The sequence below is a fragment of the Coenobita brevimanus genome, chromosome 76 (assembly GCF_032717465.1).
Source record: "Coenobita brevimanus isolate Jiangsu-jjx chromosome 76, ASM3271746v2, whole genome shotgun sequence".
NCBI lineage: Eukaryota > Metazoa > Arthropoda > Malacostraca > Decapoda > Coenobitidae > Coenobita > Coenobita brevimanus.
In genome coordinates, this window is record NC_137029.1 from 7,300,248 (window position 1) to 7,309,636 (window position 9,389).

A 9,389-nucleotide genomic window follows, 5' to 3' on the forward strand; every position below is an offset into this window, starting at 1 on the left:
AAATGTAGATAACTGTAAAGCAATTGTTGTTGAGAGAATAATTCACTGTGCTGTTTTGGTGAATGGAGAGAGTTTTCACGTTGGTGAAATAAATGAAAGTTATTCATTGCAGTTATAGAATTAAAAAAAAAAAAAAAAAGGGAGGAGGGGGGGTGAGTAAAGATGGTGGAGAGTAGAATAGTTCAAGGATAAAACATGGCCAGTGCTATGAAGGCCAGAGAGAGGACAGTGTGGAGGCTATAACATGATCGCATGAAGTGCCTTCATTATGGGAGTTAGACTTTGGTATGGCATGAGTCTGAAAGGCCAAGAATGAGGGTCGTGGAAATAGGATGTAAAAATGAATATATAAATGAATGAACAGATTACACCAGTTGCTGTAAGAAGATGCACACAAGCCTTTTTTTTTTTTTTTTTTTTTTTTTTTTTTACCCGGTAGTCAGTAATATGACTAAACCATAGGTATTTGTGAAATTCATCTAGTAAGACAAGAAAAATATGGGTACTGAATATAGAATTAGCATGTTGATGAAGCCAAGATTACATGGTGTTTGAATGATAGGCTGACCTGTTCTACTGGATTCTATATTGATTGTGCTCATATTTATATATTTTTTCATTGCTTATCTTCATTTGGATTCTAACCATCCAGTCATAAACCATCCAGTCCTTCATTGACCCATCAGGAGCAAGTAGCCCAGGGATGCCCTGGGGTTAAGATGATGATGGTGATGATTGATGAGTATGTTTTATTGCCCATGATCAGTGTGGTATGTGGTAAAGATCTTACAGTAATTTATCAATAGAATAACAGTCTCATTCACATCATCATATTCATTGTAATATTAATAGCTGTGTTTAATTATCATCATCATCATCATCTGCATCACAGTTTTCCCTCACACCTTATATCAAAGGGATGGGCAGAATCCAAGAATAGGAAAAAGAAGCATATAAGAAGTAGAATAATTGAAAAGACTGACCAGTGAACTGCGAAAGGTCGAAAGGAATGCCTTCAGTTGATTAAAATCATCATCATTGTTATCATTTCATTCCTAATTCCTGCCTGTGAGATGGGAACACAAAGGAAATCAAACAGCAACAGAGCTGTTGGTCCCTTTAAGGCTGTTTGTTATAAGGCAGGTTATAAGTAACATGTATTCCAGCTGTCAAAGACAAAGATAGAGAACCAGGATGCCTCCCCCCACCCACCAAACTCTCCAGCCAAAGTCAACAACACCATGCAGCATAGAAAAGTTGTCATAGGAAAGGATGAAGGGAAATCATATATTATACTATTTTAACCTGTAAGGGAAACGTATGTACCCAACTTAAAGGAATATGTAGTTATTGTTTTGTGGTTACTGGTATGTTTGGAACTGCAGGACATCTTAATTCATAAATGTATTATTCAGAACTGAACATGCTTAGCTGGGGATTAGAAGACAAATCCTTATCCAAGGAGGTTTTAAATGTTAGTACTGTATTGCATTTAACCTCGTAAGGAGACAACTTGTTCCATATATTTACAGCTCTACTGAAGAAGAAGTGTTTAGTTTCATGAGAGTAAAAACACTTTCCAACATTTTTATTGCCATTGCTTCTAGTATAATTTGACTGATCAACTATGAAATACTTCTTTGACAGCCGTATTATCATAGGGATGAGGTAGAATCTAGAAATAAGTGGAAATTACAAAAGTAAATGAACTACCAGACAATATGCCCAATGAATATCATGAGCAGAAAACTTCTGTGCAGGGGAAAAAAAGTGCAATGGTACAGACAGTGTTGTTGATGTCTTATCCAATTTCAGTGTGCCCATTATCTGATTCTCACTTTTTCATGTACATACTGGGTTACAGGAAGTTTCTTTCACTCTTTCTATCCTGTCTTTGTGACTGTGACTTGCCTCTCAGACAATGTATGGCCTATTCAAAATGATTGGATCATGTTATTGGCTCTTTTATTGTACCATCATCCTTGTCATCCTAACTCTTTGTCCCACTGCTGTATGCTCTTCTTAGCTACACATTGCCTACCTCACTCATATGATGAAACAGCCCTCTGCACCATCTTCATTTGACTCATATAATGACATACCCATGCATGTTTCTGTGTGTTCATTTGTTCATAAATTTCACTAATCACTACAGTCTGTCTGTATCTTGCATATTCATATCCTTCTGTGCATTTCAGATATGAATTATTTATACAGAGCTTTCTTTCCTGACACATGTCCTGTTGCTGGCATTTGTTATAGCTATTGCTCTCTCAGTGCATCACAACTTCCCATCACATAATTTATAGGATCTTGTCGAACTCTTTGTTTCATTTCTTTTCGCTTCGTTTCATTTCATTTTTGAAGGCTCCAACATGCTTGCATGCATTGGCCTTGGTCACCTAATGGCAGCTCTCCATGTTGCTCAATCTCTGGTAGCCTCCCTATTCAGTCCCTTATCCTTGAAGTCACGCTCAGTGACCTCGTCCCAGATTTTTTTTTATCTACATCTTGCATCCCTACCCCAAATATTAACGCTTTTCACTTTCTGCACCCAGTTACCATCCCCCATCTTCTCCACATGCCCAAAATCTCAGTCTAATTGTACTCATCACAACACCAACACACTCCAGTCCCATCCTACCCTTCAACTCTTCCATCATAAACCTAGTCCCCCCAGGCCTCACACTTAGGGATGCACTGCATATCCACCTAATCATTGTCATTTCTGTATGTTTGAGTCTCCGAATATCCTCTTCCTTTATTGCCCAGGTCCCACTACCATACAGCAATACACGCCTAACACGTGCTGCATACAAAGATCACTTAGCATGGAGAGAGAGCCCACTCATTGTCAAGAGAGGTAACAGCTCCCTGACCTTCCAACCACTCTTCACTCTAGCCACAGAGGTAGCTCCAGACCCACTTTGAGCACATAACATGTCTCCCAAATAACAAAACTCTTCCTCACACTCAGGAGACTCACCAGCAAGTTCAATCCTTTCACACCTGACAAGCTCCACCTGCTCTCCCCAACACACTCCACATATGAATTTAGCATTATCTTGCAGTCAACCTCTAATACCACTACATCTCTTATGCACCCACTTATCACAAACACTGAACAAGATAGAATTACTTCCCATGTCTTTGTGGCAAATTGCACATGGCCACTCTCCCTCTTCTTTGACAGTACCACCACCAGCCTTAGATACCATTACTTTTGTTTTATGTTCTTTTGCCCCATACCATCTCTCCACTTCCTAAATCTTTCTTCCACCTCCCTTTCATTCTCTGCAATCAACACCAAGTCATCAGCACACAGCATCTCCCGCAGGAGTCCATTTCTGAAGTCACGTGAGAGAGCTCTAAGTACAGTACCACGATAAACAACAAGGGGCTCAAAACTGACTCCTGGTGCACACCAGCATTCACAGAAAATTTATCACTCAGATCTCCATTCACATTTACCTAGGTGCGAGCACCCACATACATGGCCATGACCACCCTAACCAGCCACTCCTTGATCCCAGGTTTTCTCATTGCTCACTTCATCACCTCTCTAGGGACTCTGTCATAGGCCTTCTCCAAATCAACAAAAACAAAATAGTTTCCTTTTCTTTCATACATATTTTGCCTGAAGCAGTCAAACAGTGAATATGGCAACAGTGGTCCCTTTGCCTGGCATAAACCCAAACTGCATCTCATCAGTGTTCACTGTTTCTGTAGAACTCTCTCCATTACCCTCATTATCAGGTCTAAAAGCTTTATTTCTCTATAATTTCCTCTTCCCAGGACATCACCCTTCCCCCTGTACACATTTACAATTACACTTTTCAGCCAGTCATTTGGGACAACACACTCATATATAATCGTATTTATCAGGTCAGTGACTAACCTCACTCCTATATCTTCTAAGGCTTTCAACATTTCAGCACTCAATCCAGACACACCTGCTGCCTTCCCCACCTGCATCCTGCCTATTGCGCCACTCAAAGTTTCAAAGGCCAAGGGCCAAATGCTGGATCTGCAGGCTCCAAACCTTCCCTGTCCTAGTCAAACTCCTTATTCAACTACCAGCTGTAATGTTCTCTCCATGCATCTTTAATATCCCTGCTTTTCACCACTACCTTTCCTTCAGCATTCTTCACACACTGCTCACCTATGACATCTCAATTCTCCCATTTCATCTGAATTGTCCCCTTAAATATCATACTCCTTTCCACACAATTTAGGTTATCAAGTAAAAGTCTTTGAGACTCATTTGCCCTGTAAACTTCTTTCCTAGTCTACGCTTGGCAGCCAAGTATTCCTCTCTGTTACCACTCTTCTTCCATTCCTGAAAAAGTTTTCTTTTCTCCTTAACTACAGCTTCTACACCTTCATTCCACCACCATATTACTTTATGTCTTGGTGGGCCTCTTGTCCATCCACATACTGAATCAGTAACTCTCAAGAGGTTATTCTTGAGGGCTCTGTACTGTTCATAAACACTTCTGTCAACATCTTGTTCAGCCACTACTCTCCTCATCTCCCTATGGAAGGCATCCCTTACTGCCTGGCTTTTCAGCTTCCATATTTTCCTCCTAGGTGCATAGGTTAGTCTTTTTCATCACCTGCTCCTTAAGCATCATGTCACACATAATAACTTGTGTTGCTCCACACATTCCTCACTCCCCATAACTTTAACGTCCCTCACTAACCTCCTATCAGCCCTCCTGACCAGGAAATAGTTTTTCTGGCTGCTATTTCCCCCAGGCTCATATGTAATCAACCTACTTTCTCTCTTCCTAAAATGTGTGTTGCACAGAATCATGTTCATTGCCTCTCCAAACTCAAGTATCCTTTCCCCTTCCTCATTTCTTGTACCATATGCACATCCCCCATGTATTTCTTCATGTCCTTGAGCTTCTTTACCTATATGACCATAAGTCCCCTCCCAAAACTACAGTCTCATCATCCCCCATACCACTTACTACACATACTAGGTCATCCCAAGATCTAACTTCTCTACCTCATTCAAGCCTGCCTGTGGAGCATCACAGACAGAGTAGCCTTTTGGCATATGTTCTCTCACCCTAATGATTTGGTTCCAACAGCTGTCATTCTTTTCCAATCCTCTGTCATCATACGGTGTACAGGTATATGTATCACTCGACAATGAGGATAATAAAAAATCCTGGAGAGAGCATTATACCCAGCTGCTGAATGAGGAGTTTGATTGGAAAAGAGAAAGTTTGACAGTGGATCCAGTGCTTGGCCCTTGGCCTTTGAGTGATAATGCTACTGTGAGCAGGACAATAGACAGGATGTGGTTGGGGAAGGTAGCAGGTGTGCCTGAGTTGACTACTGAAATGGTGATGGCCTCAGGAGATACAGGATTGGAGTTAGTTACTAATTTGACATATATGATTATATATGAATGTGTTGTCCCAGATGACTGACTGAAGGGTGTGATTGTAAATGTGTATAAGGGGAAGGGTGATGCCCTGGAAAGTGGGTTTTATAGAGGCATAAAATTCTTGGACCAGATTATGAAAGTCCTAGAAAGTATGATTAGGGAAAGAGTGAATATTGATGAGATGCAGTTTGGATTTATGCCAGGCAAAGGGACCACTAATACAGTATTCATTATCCACCAGTTTCAGTACAACTAAATAGGAAAGAAGCGGGATCTGTATGTTATTTTTGTTGATTTGGAGAAGGCCTTTGACAGAGTACCTAGGGAGGTGGCGAAGTGGGCATTGAGAAAGCTTGTGATCAAGGAGTGGCTGGTTAGAGTAGTTATGGCTATGTATGTGGGTGCCGGCATGAAGGTGAGAGTTTTCTGTGAATGCTGTCGTGCATTAAGGGTCAGTTTTGAGCCCCTTATTGTTTGTGGTGGTGCTTGAAGTTCTCTCACGTGACCTCAGAACTGGATTCCCATGCGATATGTTGTATGCTGATGGCTTGGCATTGATTGTGAAGAATGAAAAGGAGGCAGAGGAAAGATTTAGAAAGTGGAGAGACAGAATGGGGCACAATGGTTTGAGAGTAAATGTGGATTAAAAAAAAAAAAAAAAAAAAAGATGATATCTAGGGTTGGTGGCATACTGTCAAAGTAGAGGGAGTGTAGTCATGGGTGGTTTGCCACAAGGGTGTGGGAAGTAACTCCATCTTGTGCAGTACAGTATTTGTGATAAGTGGGTGCATAAGAGATGTAGTGGTACTATAGGTAAACTGCAGGATGATGCTGATTTCATATGCGTGGTGTGTTGGGGGGAGCATATACAGATTTTCAAGTGTGAAAGGACTGATCTTATAGGCAAGTCTTTTGAGTGTGTGGAAAAGTTTAATTATCTGGGGGACATGTTATGTGCTGGAGATGGGCTGGAACCAGCTCTGTGGTAAGGTAAGGAGTGGTTGGAGCAAGTTCAGGGAGCCATTGCTTCTCCATGCAAAGGAACCTTTGTATGTGGCATATATGAGGAGTGTAATGCTGTATGGTAGTGAGACCTGGGCAGTAAGGGAAGAGGATATTCGTAGGCTCAGATGTACAGAAATGACAATGATTAAATGGATGTGTTGTGTGTCCCTGAATACAAAGCCTGGGGGGACTAGATTTACAATTGAAGACTTGAGAGGAGGGATGGGACTGGAGAATGAAGGATGACATTGGGTGCGGACAGTGAGAAATATGAACGTCGTGGGTAGGGCTGTGAGAGGCAGACCAAACAAGACCTGGGCTGAGACCATAGAGTGTTACCTCAGGGATAAGGGACAGAAAGGGGAGGCTGCCAGAGACCAAGCAGCATGGAGAGGTGCCAGTAGGTGACCAAGGCCGATGTATGCAGGCATGTTGAAGCCTTTATGAGAGATACAAAGTGATATGACTTTCACTCTCTAAAACTTAGCTTGACACTTCAGGTCCCTTGAACTTTTACATTATACATCACAACTCATTCATCAACTTCCCACCCCAACAATTTCATCCTACACAAAAGCAGCACATCATACCTCCTTTTAACACCTATGCAACTTGTAATCTTTTCCATTCATCATTTATACCAATCCTCATAGCCTCACAGGCATAGCAACTATTGCTGGGCCTTGGGCAGTCACAGGATCCAGGTCTGAGACTTCCTTCACCTTTGTTTAGTTCTGCTGTTCTTTAAGAGTTAAAGGATTTCTTTTCCACTCTATCCCTCTTAATTTTATTCTAGACACTAAGTACAGTGTATACTCTTCAGTGGACAGTACAATACACTATTCTTTTTCCTTCAGTCCTGAGAATACCTGTTTTCTTCTGTAGCAACACTTTCTAGAAAATATTTAAAAGGTATTTGTTTTGTGGTAGGTGGGGGCGCTCACCATCCACCTACTCGATGTACCGGTAATGCTATTCTTGGGTGTCTGCCCTTTCCTGTCCTCCATCCTTCTTTCCTTCCATCCTCTTCTATCTTTCTTTCCTTCATCCTATCCTTGTCCTTCTGCCTATGGGTGACTTTACACTCCCTCTTCTGTCTTTCTTTCCTTCATTCTTTCCTCTTTCTTCTGCCTATGGATGACTCTACACTGAGTGACAAGTCTAATGGTTTCCTGTACACCAGGAAACTATGTACTATGCTGGGTGGTAACCATATAACCAAATTTTTGGCACCTGGTGGTTTAGTGGGTAATTACAGCACTCCAGTCGGATTGAGCCGGTGAAGGTCTATATCCAAGGAATGGTTGGAGTTTATTGCTCATGCAATTCCACTCAGGAATGAGTGAGGCTGGTCACTCTCATCATAAATGTCAGCACTAACTTGCCTAGCCCGGGGCTCCTGCACTCCTCATGGGGCAACGTAGGATTGGATGATGAATGAACGATTGAATGAATCTGTGTGTTGCCTGGTTCCACATCCTGTAAGGAATGGCCTCAGCAAAGGGACCTCCTTGCATAATTTTACCATACTCAGCTATGCTCCTCTTCTGTCAACCATGTTTTGCATTCCTCTCGTTGTCATTTTAACCACTTATTCCTTTCTTGCACAATGTTAGTTTATTTTATCACTCCCTTTTCCCTTTATGGTTTAACCACCACATAAAACTTTGCTTTACACCACATCAACCATTACACCACATTATTCATAAATCCTAACATGTGGTTATTTTGCAGTGTGGCATGATGCTGTCTCATGCGCTATGTGCCCTGCCCATTCTACCTCCTGGAGGAAAGAGAATGAGGAAGGGAGGTAAGGAGAAAGGGAGAGAGAAAGAAGGGGGGATGGATGGATGAATGTAGAAGGTAAGGAGAGAGAGAGAGAGAGAGAAACATTTAATATTAAGATGATCCATAGATAGAATGTAAGAGAGAGAGAGAGAGAGAGAGAAACAGTATTAAGATGAAGCATAGATAGAGTGTCATATTTTTACAGCACACATTGTAAAGGTTGAGATTAGCTTTCACCTTATGGCAGTTATTTGCAAAACCCATGTTAAAGGTAGAGTGTTTTTGGTATTGTGCCCTGCCAGAGAATGGTTTCTATAGTTTTACATGCAAACTAACCACATGATAAGGAAAGTGTATTTGGCTTCTCTGCCTTACTGCTGAATGTTGTATTTAGCATGGCATACAGGCTAACCATATCTAATGAAACCTGTCATACTAGTAAAGCATGTTTGATTTGCAGTACCATGGCTATAGTGTGGCTGATTGGTCGACAACAGGAAAAGTGTTAATGAAAACCATGTTATGGGAAAAATGCTGGGTCCCTCATACTGCCCCCCTCCCCTTCAGTTTAGTTATGAATGTTTGGTAAATGTATGAATGAAATTGAAGGTATAAAATAAGTATTATGCATAAAATTTAAGTCTCTGAATATGAAAACAGTTCTCTTTTACAACCTTAGTAATTACCAAGCTCACCTGTGAAGTAAAAGACAGGGAAATTCATAATGGTAAAAGACTGGGCAGTACTGATTAACATGCTTGTCGATTAAACTGTGAGAAAAGCTGCACATAGTGATATTCAAAGCCAAAGGACAACGATGACTAGTCAGTAGCAGCTACTGACAACCATCATCAGCAACAGTGAAAACAACAAAATAGTAGCAATGACCATTATCATTAGCATCAGCATCAACAAAAACAGCAACAGGAACAGTAATATCAGCAGTGACTGCAGTACTAGCCAATACTACCAAAATCACTGTTACCACTAACCCTACAAGAACCACCAACATTAAAAAAAAAAAAAAAAAAAAAAAAAAAAAAAACACCATCATAGCCACAACAATCTCATACAACACACCACAAAAACCAACACCACTACTGCCAGTACTTAAACCATGTCCAGGACACCACAGTCACCTACATTACAACCGCTAACACTACAGGTACCAATACCACAGCCTCCCACAGTGTGG